Below are 10979 nucleotides of genomic sequence, written 5' to 3'. Positions count from 1 at the left end.
CTTACTTGCTCTCTATCTAAATTTCTTTATTTTCTCGCATTCTTGCATCTCATTTCTACACTTTGCTTAAATCACTTACTATATATAACTTGCTAATTATTACTTAATCCTTATTATTCTAAATTTACTTTAAAATTTTAAAAAACCCAATTCACCCCTCCTCTTGGGTTGCATAGCTGGGCAACAAGTGGTATCAGAGCTCGGCACTCTAGCCCTACTTTGATTTAACCATCAAAGAGCCAAAGATCTATGGCAACTCAAGTTGGTGCTTCACTAGTCGAGGGGCAGTCCACAAACTGACCTCCACTTTTCAATAGGTCAAACTACATCTATTGAAAATCTTAGATAAAAAATTTTATCAAGTACTTAACTATGATATGTGGAGTATCATAGTTAATGGACCATACACACCCACTAAGATAATTGATAGTGTAGAATCAACCAAATTTGAAAGAGAATGGGATGAGGTTGACAAGAAAATGGCTCAACACAATGCTAAAGCCATGAATGTTTTATATTATGCTTTAGAAGCTAATGAATTTAATCACATTTCAATATGTATGTCGGCTAAGAAAATATGAGATAGTTTAGAAGTAACACATGAAGGCACTAATCAAGTTAAGGAATCAAAAATTAATATGCTTGTGCACAAATATAAACTCTTTAAAATAGAGTATGATGAATCAATAACTGAAATATTTACTCATTTTACAGATATTATTAATGATCTAAAAAATCTTGATAAGTCTTATTCTAACAGTGATCTTGTGAGAAAGATTCTTAGGTCTTTATTAAGAACTTAGGAGGCCAAAGTGACCGCAATCCAAGAAGTCAAAGATCTAAATATTTTATCCTTGGAGGAGCTTCTAGGATCGCTAATGACACACGAGCTAAGCATGAAACAATATCAAAAAGAAGATGTCAAGAAGAAGAGATCAATCACCCTCAAATCCACTACTCAACTTGATGAGAAATCTGATGAAACAAAAAATGAAGAGCAAGATGAGGAAATAGCTCTCATCACTAGAAAGTTTAAAAGATTTTTGAAGAAAAAAAAACAAGGGATGAGGAAGAGGCCACCTACAAAAGGGGAGCATAGCAAGGAGAAGGATAAGAAGCAGCCCCTTATTTATTATGAATGTAAGAAGCTGGGGTACTTTAGGTTCGAATGTCCACAACTTAAGAAGGGCCCTAAGAAGTACAAGAAAAAAGCTATGGTGGCTACATGGAGTGATAGTGATGAGTCAAGCTCCGAAGAAGAACATTCACATGAACAAGCCAACTTGTGTCTTATGGCATATGAAAATAAGATAAACATTGAAACTCCTAATGACTGTACTTTTGAAGAACTTCAAGAAGCATTTTATGATCTAGTTGATGATCTAAAGAAATTAGGAGTAAAGAACAAAGAATTAAAATCAACTAATCAATCTTTACTAAAAAAAATGAGATTATTTCAAATAAAAAATTAGTCTTGACATAAGAAAATTTGAACTTGAAAAATAAAATTGCTAAGTTAAAATCTATAGTAGAAAAGTTACTCTAAGTTCAAATAAACTTTAAATGATATTTGATAATCAAAAGACCTTTTATGATAAAGCCGGTCTTGGCTACAATCTTCTAAAGAAACAAAAATTTTTAAAAAATATTTTTTGTGAATTCTTCAAGCAACAAGTTTTCAAATATTACTTACTTTAAATATGGTAAAGTAGGACACAAATTCTATACATGTTTCTCTAACAAATCTAAAATTCTAATGTGAAGAAAATATAGATTCCAAAAGGAACCATTATGACTAACCAAAAAGGACCCAAGAAAACTTGGATACCTAAATTCAAAACTTGATTTTTATATGTAAGTGTGTCTTGCATCCCAAGGAACAAATCAAAAATAGTATCTTGATAGCGGATGCTCAAGACACATGATCGGTGATGAATCTCAATTCATCACACTTGATGCAAAAGATGGAGGGATGGTCACCTTTGGAGACAATAGCAAAGAAAAGATCATCGGTATAGGTAACATTGGTATCACTCCCTCCAAGTATATTAAAAATATTTTATTAGTAGATGGTTTGAAATATAATCTATTAAGCATTAGTCAATTTTGTGACAAAAGGTATAAAATTATTTTTGAATCTTCATTATGCATAGTAACTAGTCCCAATGATGAAAGCATTAAATTTGTTGGGCATAGACATGGTAATGTTTATATGGTAGATTTGAATGATCTTTTCAAAATAAATATGCAATGCTCAGTAGCATTGAATATTAAAATTAATGAGACTAGTTGGCTTTGACACCGTAGGATTGCACATATTAGTATGCATTCACTTTCAAAACTTATTAAAAAGAAATTGATTACCGATTTATCTAAATTGAATTTTGAAAAAGATAGAATTTGTGATGCATGCCAACTATGTAAATAAACAAAAGTCTCATTCAAATCTAAAAATATTATTTCAACTTCTAGACAATTAAAATTATTATATATAGATTTATTTGGACTCACTAGAACTACTAGTTTAGGTGAAAAATGATATGGCTTTGTAATTATTGATGATTTTTCTTGTTTTACATGAATTTTTTTTTTGGCACATAAGGATGAAACATTCTATGTGTTCTCAAAATTTTATCAAAAGATTACTAATAAAAAAATTTTCAATTCAAAATATTTGAAGTGATCATGGAATCGAATTTGAAAATTAAGATTTTAAAAAGTTTTATGATGAAAAAGGTATTGACCATAACTTTTTAGCACCTAGGACACTCCAACAAAATGGGATAGTAGAAAAAAAAATAGAACCCTTGAAGAAATGGCCCGTATCATGCTATGTGAAAGCAACCTCCCAAGATACTTTTGGGTAGAAGCAATTAACATGGCATGTTACATTTTAAACCATGCTTTAATTAAACCAATTCTAAAGAAAACATCCTATGAGCTTTGAAAAGGAAAAAAATCAAACATTATATTTTTTCATATTTTTGGAGGCCGATGTTTTATTTTAAACCATGGTAAAGAGAGATTAGAAAAATTTGATGCAAAATCTGATGAAGCTATTTTTCTTGGTTACTCCTCTTCTAGTAAAGCTTTTAGAGTTTTCAACAAAAGAACTTTAGTAGTAGAGGAGTCAATACATGTTATTTTTGATGAGACTAATGATCTTTCTTCAAGGAAGAGTGAAGGTATTGATGATGCAGATCTTTTTATAGAAGGGATGAAGGAGCTCACCCTAAAAGGCTCAACAATTCAAAATAAAGAAGAACATGAAATAAACAAGAGGGTGAAGGTGAAGAACAACAAGAACAACCTTAAGGTACAAATGATTTATCCAAAGAATAGAGGTATGATCACAATCACCCTAAAAAATTAATCATTAGTGATCCTACACATGGAGTAAAAACTCGTTCTTCACTTAGAGATGCATACAATCATTTTGTATTTGTTTCTCATTTTGAACTTAAAATCATAGATGAAGCTGAAAAAGATTATAATTGGATAAATACAATACAAGAAGAACTTAATCAATTCAAAAGAAATAATGTATGGACTTTAGTATCAAGACTTAAAAATTATCCAGTAATTGGTACAAAATGGGTATATAGGAATAAATTGGATGAACATAAAAATATAATTAGGAATAAAGTAAAATTTATTGCAAAGGATTATAATTAAGAAGAGAAAATTGATTTTGATGAGACCTTTGCACCTGTTGCTAGATTAGAAGCAATTAGGCTTTTACTTGCAAATGCATGCTTTATGAATTTTAAGTTATTCCAAATAGATGTCAAAAGTGCTTTTATAAATGGTTATATTGTTGAAAAAGTATATATAGAACAATCCTTGATTTTGAAAATTATGCTTTTCTTAATCATGTTTTCAAATTAAACAAAGCATTATATGGTTTAAAACAAGCACCTAGGGCTTGGTATGAAAGGTTAAGTAAATTCTTACTTAATAATAATTTTTTTAAAAAAATATAGATACAATCTTTTTTATTAAAAAAAATCATGATGATATCTTAGTTATACAGATATACATTGATGACATTATATTTGAGTCTACTAATGAAACTCTTTGTCAAGATTTTGCTAAGCTCATACAGGGAGAGTTCGAGATGAGCATGATGGGAGAACTTACATTCTTCCATGGACTCCAAATCAAATAAACAAAGAAAGAGATCTCCATCACCCAAAGCAAGTACACAAGAGAACTACTCAAAAGATTTGGAATGGAGGGCTCCAAAGTAATTGGTACCCCCATGAGCCCATCACGTAAGCTTGACAAGGATGAAGGAGGTAAAAATATAGACTCAAAACTTTATAGAGACATGATTTATTCTTTATTGTATTTAACTGCTAGTAAACCAGATATTATGTTTAGTATCTGTCTTTGTGCTCACTTTCAATCAAACCCAAAAGAATCACATTTAAATACAATTAAAAGAATTCTTAAATATTTAAAAGGTATACAAACTCTAAAATTATGATATTCTAAGAATTCATCAATTGACTTAATAGGATATTCAGAGGCTGATTTTATTGGATGTAGATTAGATAAAAAAAGTACTAGTGAAACTTATCAATTTTTTGGAGTTAACTTAATCTCTTGGTGTAGTAAGAAGTAAAATTTGGTAGCACTATCTATGGCCGAGGCCGAATACATTACAGCCGAAGGTTGCTATGCTCAAATCTTATGGATTAAGCAACAACTTGAGAACTTTGGCATCAAACTCAATAAACTCCCATAAGATGTGATAATACTAGTGCTATTAATCTAACTAAAAATTTAATTCAGCACTCTAGATCAAAGCATATTAAAAATAGACATCATTTCATAAGAGAACATATCCAAAATAATGATATAATTTTTGATTATGTATGTACTAAAAAATAAGACTGACATCTTTACCAAGGCCTTAAGTGAAGATAGATTTTGTAAAATTAGGAGAGAACTACGAATCCTTGATCCATTAGCTTGAGTATCTTTCTGATTCCAAGTTTTTTTTTTACAAAAATTTATTGAATCAATCTTTGAGCTCAATTTTCATCTCTTCCTTCTTAAAAGCTCAAAACTATCCTTTATATGATCAATCTCTTAAATAGACACCCTTTTCTCAAGTTTCAAATTTTTTCAAATTTTTTTCATTATTTTTTTAAATTTTTCTAGCCATGAGTCGATCCCTAGGGTCGACCCTAGGGTAAACTTATAATTTTCATTAAAACCCATCAAGCGCTCTATTTTATTAGAAAATCTCCATTTGTAAAGGAGCCGACCCTTTGCCTTTCATCTTTCTCATCCCACCGAACAAAAATCTCCTCCCTCTCCACTCTCTCAACCACAAAAATTCTCTTAAAATCTCTCTTCTCACTATGTTTCTCCCTTCAAATCGCCCTTTTAGGAACTAAATCCCATTTTTTTTTCTTCTTTGTTTGGGCAGATCAAGCTTACCCTAGCTTCAAACCCTCTTCTCTGAACTGACGGTCTATCTCTACAAAATCCTTATTTTTTCTCTAAAATCTTTTCCACTCTCCTCTCATTAGGTCTCCTAAGCTGTTTGCAAGTCTCTCTTGTCTGAAATGGCTCCCAAATTGAAGCTACCGCAGAGAAGAAAGTCTGTTTGTAGGTTAGAGGAGGAAGTGCGTAGAAAAAGGATGACAGTCGAGCCCTCTCCTACTCTAACCCCAGTTTCAGGTCCTGCTCCAGCTTCTTCACAGTCTCCACTTAGTCCAAGCAAGGTACCACTCTTCGATCGAAAAGTAGAATCCAGGAAAAACATAGATTTTAAGTTTTTTGAAAAAGAGGGGTTCTCAATTGGATCAAAAATTAAAAGTCAAGGATGGGAGTTTTACTGTCTATTGAAGGAAAATACTTATATTGATTTGGTCAGAGAGTTCTATTCAAATTTAAGTTACTACAATAGAATACTAAAGTCTTTTATGAAAGGTGTTAATATTGTTCTTGATCCATTGCATTTGGGATAAATCTTACACTTGCCTTGTGAAGGTTATACTCATATGGAGCTCCCAATCAAAGAAGAGGGACTAAGTGTTATTTTAAGGAGAGCATTTACTAAAAATTTAAATAAATTAGAAGCAAAGATTCTTTTAGTAGAGATGAGACTTTTGCATCACTTGGTGATCAAACTTTTTATCCCTTGGAGTGGCAGGCATGACCTCTTATCTGGTAGGGATATATGCATCATGTATCATGTGATCATCGAGACCCCATTGAACCTTCCTACTCTGATGTTTGAGGCCATGAGAGAGATCCTAAATAGGTCTAAGGCTCACCTGCCTTATGGTATAGCACTCACCCTAGTCTTTAGGAGGTTCAGAGTCTATTTTGAGGGTGAGGCAGTCACCAGATTATCACATTCTGACACCATCAACCGCCACACACTACATCGCATGGGTTTTTCAAAGACTGATGGCAGTCGGTCGAAGGGTGTTGAGGAGAGAGCAGAAGAGAGTGTAGATGAGGAGGAACCATCTTCACCTCTTCGTGATCACAGAGCATCTCCTGATATTCAGTTCGTGTCTGATCACGAGGCTGATCCCTCAGAGTCAGTGAGGAGGGATGCTTCTGTACTATAGTCAGGGAGCAAAGTAGATCCTTCAAAGATCAGACTTGCAGACGATCAGATTGAGTTGACTTCCCAATGTGTTGCTTCCATTTTATTCTAGCAGTTTGCCACCTCAGGTTTTACTCAGAGGTCGACATCTCAGTTTGTTTCAGATCAGACTATGATCCCTCATATCTCTACTGTCTTTCAGATGCTTACTGCTCAGTCCACACAACTTGAGTAGCTTGAGGGATATATTCTGAGATGATGGGCAAAGTTTTAGATTTGCAGAGGCAGGTATTAGCCTTATCCCATCTCCAACCGCAAGAGGACATCACGGAGGTCTCCAACCTGTCTGTAGAGGCGGCTAGGCTTCAAGGTGTTTTGGAGAGTGGCTTTGATTTTTTGAGGAGAGAGATCAGGGACTCCAGTGAGGCTGTCTCTACTCAGATTGGTATCCTGATGTAGTTCATATCGAGAGCTTTAGCACAATTGGACACCATTAGACTTGCTCTCCTAGCATAGCCCATATCTTCCAAGGCTCCAAGACCTTCTCATCCTTCTGCTCATGCCGGTACTTCTACTTATGGCCGAGGCAGATGTGGTTGAGGATGTGCCCATGGCTTTGATCCTGAGTCTCCTCATCATATCTCTGACTCTTCTAATTCTGAAGCCTCTAGCTATGATATTTATTAGATCTAGCATAGTTAGTCTTTTATGTCTAGGATCTAACTTATGGCCTTTATATTTGTTGGTTGATTGACTCATGGATAGTTATATTTTTTGTTACCCATGACTTTTGTATGGCCTATGTATTTCGACTTGACTCTTATATATTGTGATACTTATGTATCTGATAACTCTTCAGTCATATTTTGGATATATATATATATATGCTTTTAACTTCTATGAATGTCATTTGGATTAACTTTTATGAATGACATCAATTGAAATATCTTAATTATGTGATATGAAAAATACCTCATATCTGTGTCATGAAATATTATAAATAGCAATATCTTCTATATGAGCAAATTGAAATATCCTTTATGATTGCTATAGTGAGGGAGAGTCTTTCTTATTTTTTCTTTAAAAATTTTTTAAGATCTTAATTGATGTTGTCAAAAAAGAGAAATAGAGAAATAAAATTAGACAATAAAAAAATTTGTCAAAGAAAATAATCTTATAAGTAATTTTTAAACTAATCTTCAAACTACTCATGATGCATTTTATTCAAATAATTGGCTATAATATTTAAGTGATGCATCTTCATAAATTTGAAAATTTTTAATCAATGCTTTATATATGTTATATTTTACTTTTGCTCAAGTATTTTGTCATCATCAAAAAGGAGGAGATTGTTGCTCCATGAATTGATTTTGATGATTACAAAATATTTGAGGGGGTTACTAATGATTTTGATTTGGAAAAAAAATTATTGTATTTCAGGAGAAAAATCATAATTTTATCAAGTTCTGATTTGAAAGCCTCAAGAGCAAGAACATAAAATTTGTGATCTATTAGAGGTAATTTTATATTTTTTGAATATATATTTTGAGAGAAAATTAAGTTGAAAGAAAAGAATCGATCCCTAAGGTCAATCCCTATCAAAAAAGACTGAACGGCATGCTATTTTTTGCTGGCACACCCAAAGGAGATGACCCTAGGGGTCGACCTCTATTGTCTGTGTAAGCCAAAGATACAGAACAGTCACTTTCTGTTCTGCACCACAAAGGTCGACCCCTGGGGTCGACCCTTGTGCAGAGGACGACCCTATAAGTCGACCCCTGCGATGGAAAATCTTCGTAATGACTAGTTTTTCAACTCATTTTGACCATATTTAATGCTCATTTAAAGCTCTCCAATGGCTCTAAACTTGTCCAAATTTTTTTCCACCATCTATTGAAGATATAAAGGCACTTAAAGGAGAAAAAAAGAGAAGAGATTAAAGCATTCATTTCAGCCCTAAGCAAAAAGCCCTCTTTAAGCAAAAGAAGCTTTTATTTCAAGTTCACCAACCTCTCAATAGCTCATTCAAGTCTTCAACAACCTTGACAGAAATCAGAAAAGCTTCTTTATTGTTGTGTAAAGTGTACTTAAAGTTTTATTTGCTCAGTAAAGTAGCTAAATTTATATTTCTTTGTCATTAACTCTTATACTCTATTTTTGTCTTGATCTTTAGTTTTGAAAGGATTTCAAAACTTGGATAGGTTGATCCAAACCTTGAATCGGATTGTATTGGGTTGGTTTATATACATAAAATAAGTGTTCTAGATTGGGATAGTTAGAGTCAGAGGTACCGACGTTATATTCTTATTGAATACATTTTAGTGGATTTAAATTCTCAAGTAGGAGCTTGGAGAGTGGATGTAGGTGCAAGGTTGGTACTGAACCACTATAAATCTTGATTGTTTGTGGTGTGCTTACTTACTCTCTATCTAAATTTCTTTATTTTCTTGCATTCTTGCATCTCATTTCTACACTTTGCTTAAATCACTTACTACATATAACTTGCTTATTATTTATTCTAAATTAACTTTAAAATTTTAAAAATTCAATTCACCCTTCCCCCTCTTGGGTTGCATAGCTAGGAAACAATCATTACAGGATGATGATGTTTATCGAGTAGAGGTCGTTATGTGCCATATAGATTAGTTATCCTCTTAACCAAGGAGTATGGTGACACTGATATACAGGTGAGATGTAGGAGTATATCATCACTAAATAAGTGATTCACCTGTTGAACATTCTGCTGTTAAGAGCTGCTCGTGAAGCGTATGAGTATAGGTGTCCCTCAGAGCTGAGATCACCATAGTAACTTGAAAGCAACTCACTATACTTTGGTATCAGACTATCTGAATTTTTAATATAGTGATGGAAGGCTACTAGGTACAGTCAAGTACTCGTAAAGTTTGTGTGTGGATCAAGATGAGATTGACCCCTCTAGATTATAAGAGCTGATGTATCATTGTATTTTAATTTAATAAAATCTTGGTCAATATAATCCATGAGATAGATTTGAAAAGTTGAAATATAATGTGGATGAAATACTCAGAGTTGACAATTAACTCGAGATCATCCTAGAGTATTCAGGATCATAAGGATGAATTATGCATTAACCATATGCATAGGTTTTGAAAAATTTTTTTATGATTATTCAACCTATTAAGACATCAAAAATCATTGCTAGATGGTAGCTTCGATTAGTATAGAAAATGATTCCTATACTATCGACTTAGTGTTCGAACCTTTGAAGTCATGCACACAAGTCAGACGATGTAGGAAAGTATTGGCCTATGTTTGTATGTTTAATTTGGAAGTACTTAAATTGATTGAATGTATAAACTAACTTGCTTGAGAATTAAGTTATGGGTCAAATGAGATTGAAGAGTTCACTATGTCTAGCTAGCACTACACATGAGGTTCGGGTTCAATCCCGGAGATGAACAGTTTTTGATCTATGATCCAAGGAGCCTATGAGAGATTGGATTTAAGTATTAATTAATTTTAGATTAGATCTGATTAGACTTAATTGGGTTCAAAATTTTAAGTTAGACTGGATTCTAAAGTCTTAAATAGTTTAGGATTGACAGTCTTTCAAAATTATTTCGAATCAGCTTTGAATTGAATTCAAATTGAATCAATTTTAGATGAGATCCTTAGAGCCTATTTTCACTGAAACTTTCTCACCTTCATGGTCGACCAGTACTTGGTATGGTGCTGGTTGTGGGCTATCCCACATGGGTGTGGAAGTAGGTGCAAAGTAGGCACCATATAAGGTGCCAATCCTTGCTCATGTAGGAATCCTTCTTTAATAAGTTATGGACTGATTCAAACCTTATTTAAATTAGGTGTCATTTTTTATTGGATCATAAGAATTATCTATAAATAGAGAAGATCTCTACCTATGGATGTATAGCAATCAAATTGTGAGAAAGAGAGAGAGAGGCGTGAGAGCTTGTGGGCATCCCCCCTTTGTTATGTCCTCCTCCTTGCCATCCCTCCTCCTTTTGGCATGGGCCCTCCTTGGGTGTCCCCTTTGCTAGTGTGAAGCATCACACCAGTAGCTCTCTTTCCTTCCTTGGTGGCCTTACAAAGATGCTTCAATCTAAAGCTTTATTCTGCTTTCCTACGGTGCCTGGCGTGCGCGCGATGTAGAGGGCCTGCAGTTCCAGACCTATGCGAAGGTTGAATCTAGATTTCAAGGATTTCACCCCTATTCTGCTGCAATCCAGACAAAGATTTGATCTTTATTTAGTTAAATATATAAAAAAATTTTAGATGCAACCCTGATTATCCATAAGAAACAGATTTCTTTCCCATCACATCATTCCTCTGAACATAACGTTATATATCTAAACATATCTCTAAGACATGCTAGGGTTTGGATGTTCAATTGGGTTCAATTGTTGAC

Source organism: Elaeis guineensis, chromosome 10 (genome assembly GCF_000442705.2).
Source record: "Elaeis guineensis isolate ETL-2024a chromosome 10, EG11, whole genome shotgun sequence".
Taxonomy (NCBI): Eukaryota; Viridiplantae; Streptophyta; class Magnoliopsida; order Arecales; family Arecaceae; genus Elaeis; species Elaeis guineensis.
Note: the sequence above shows the minus strand (reverse complement) of the source record.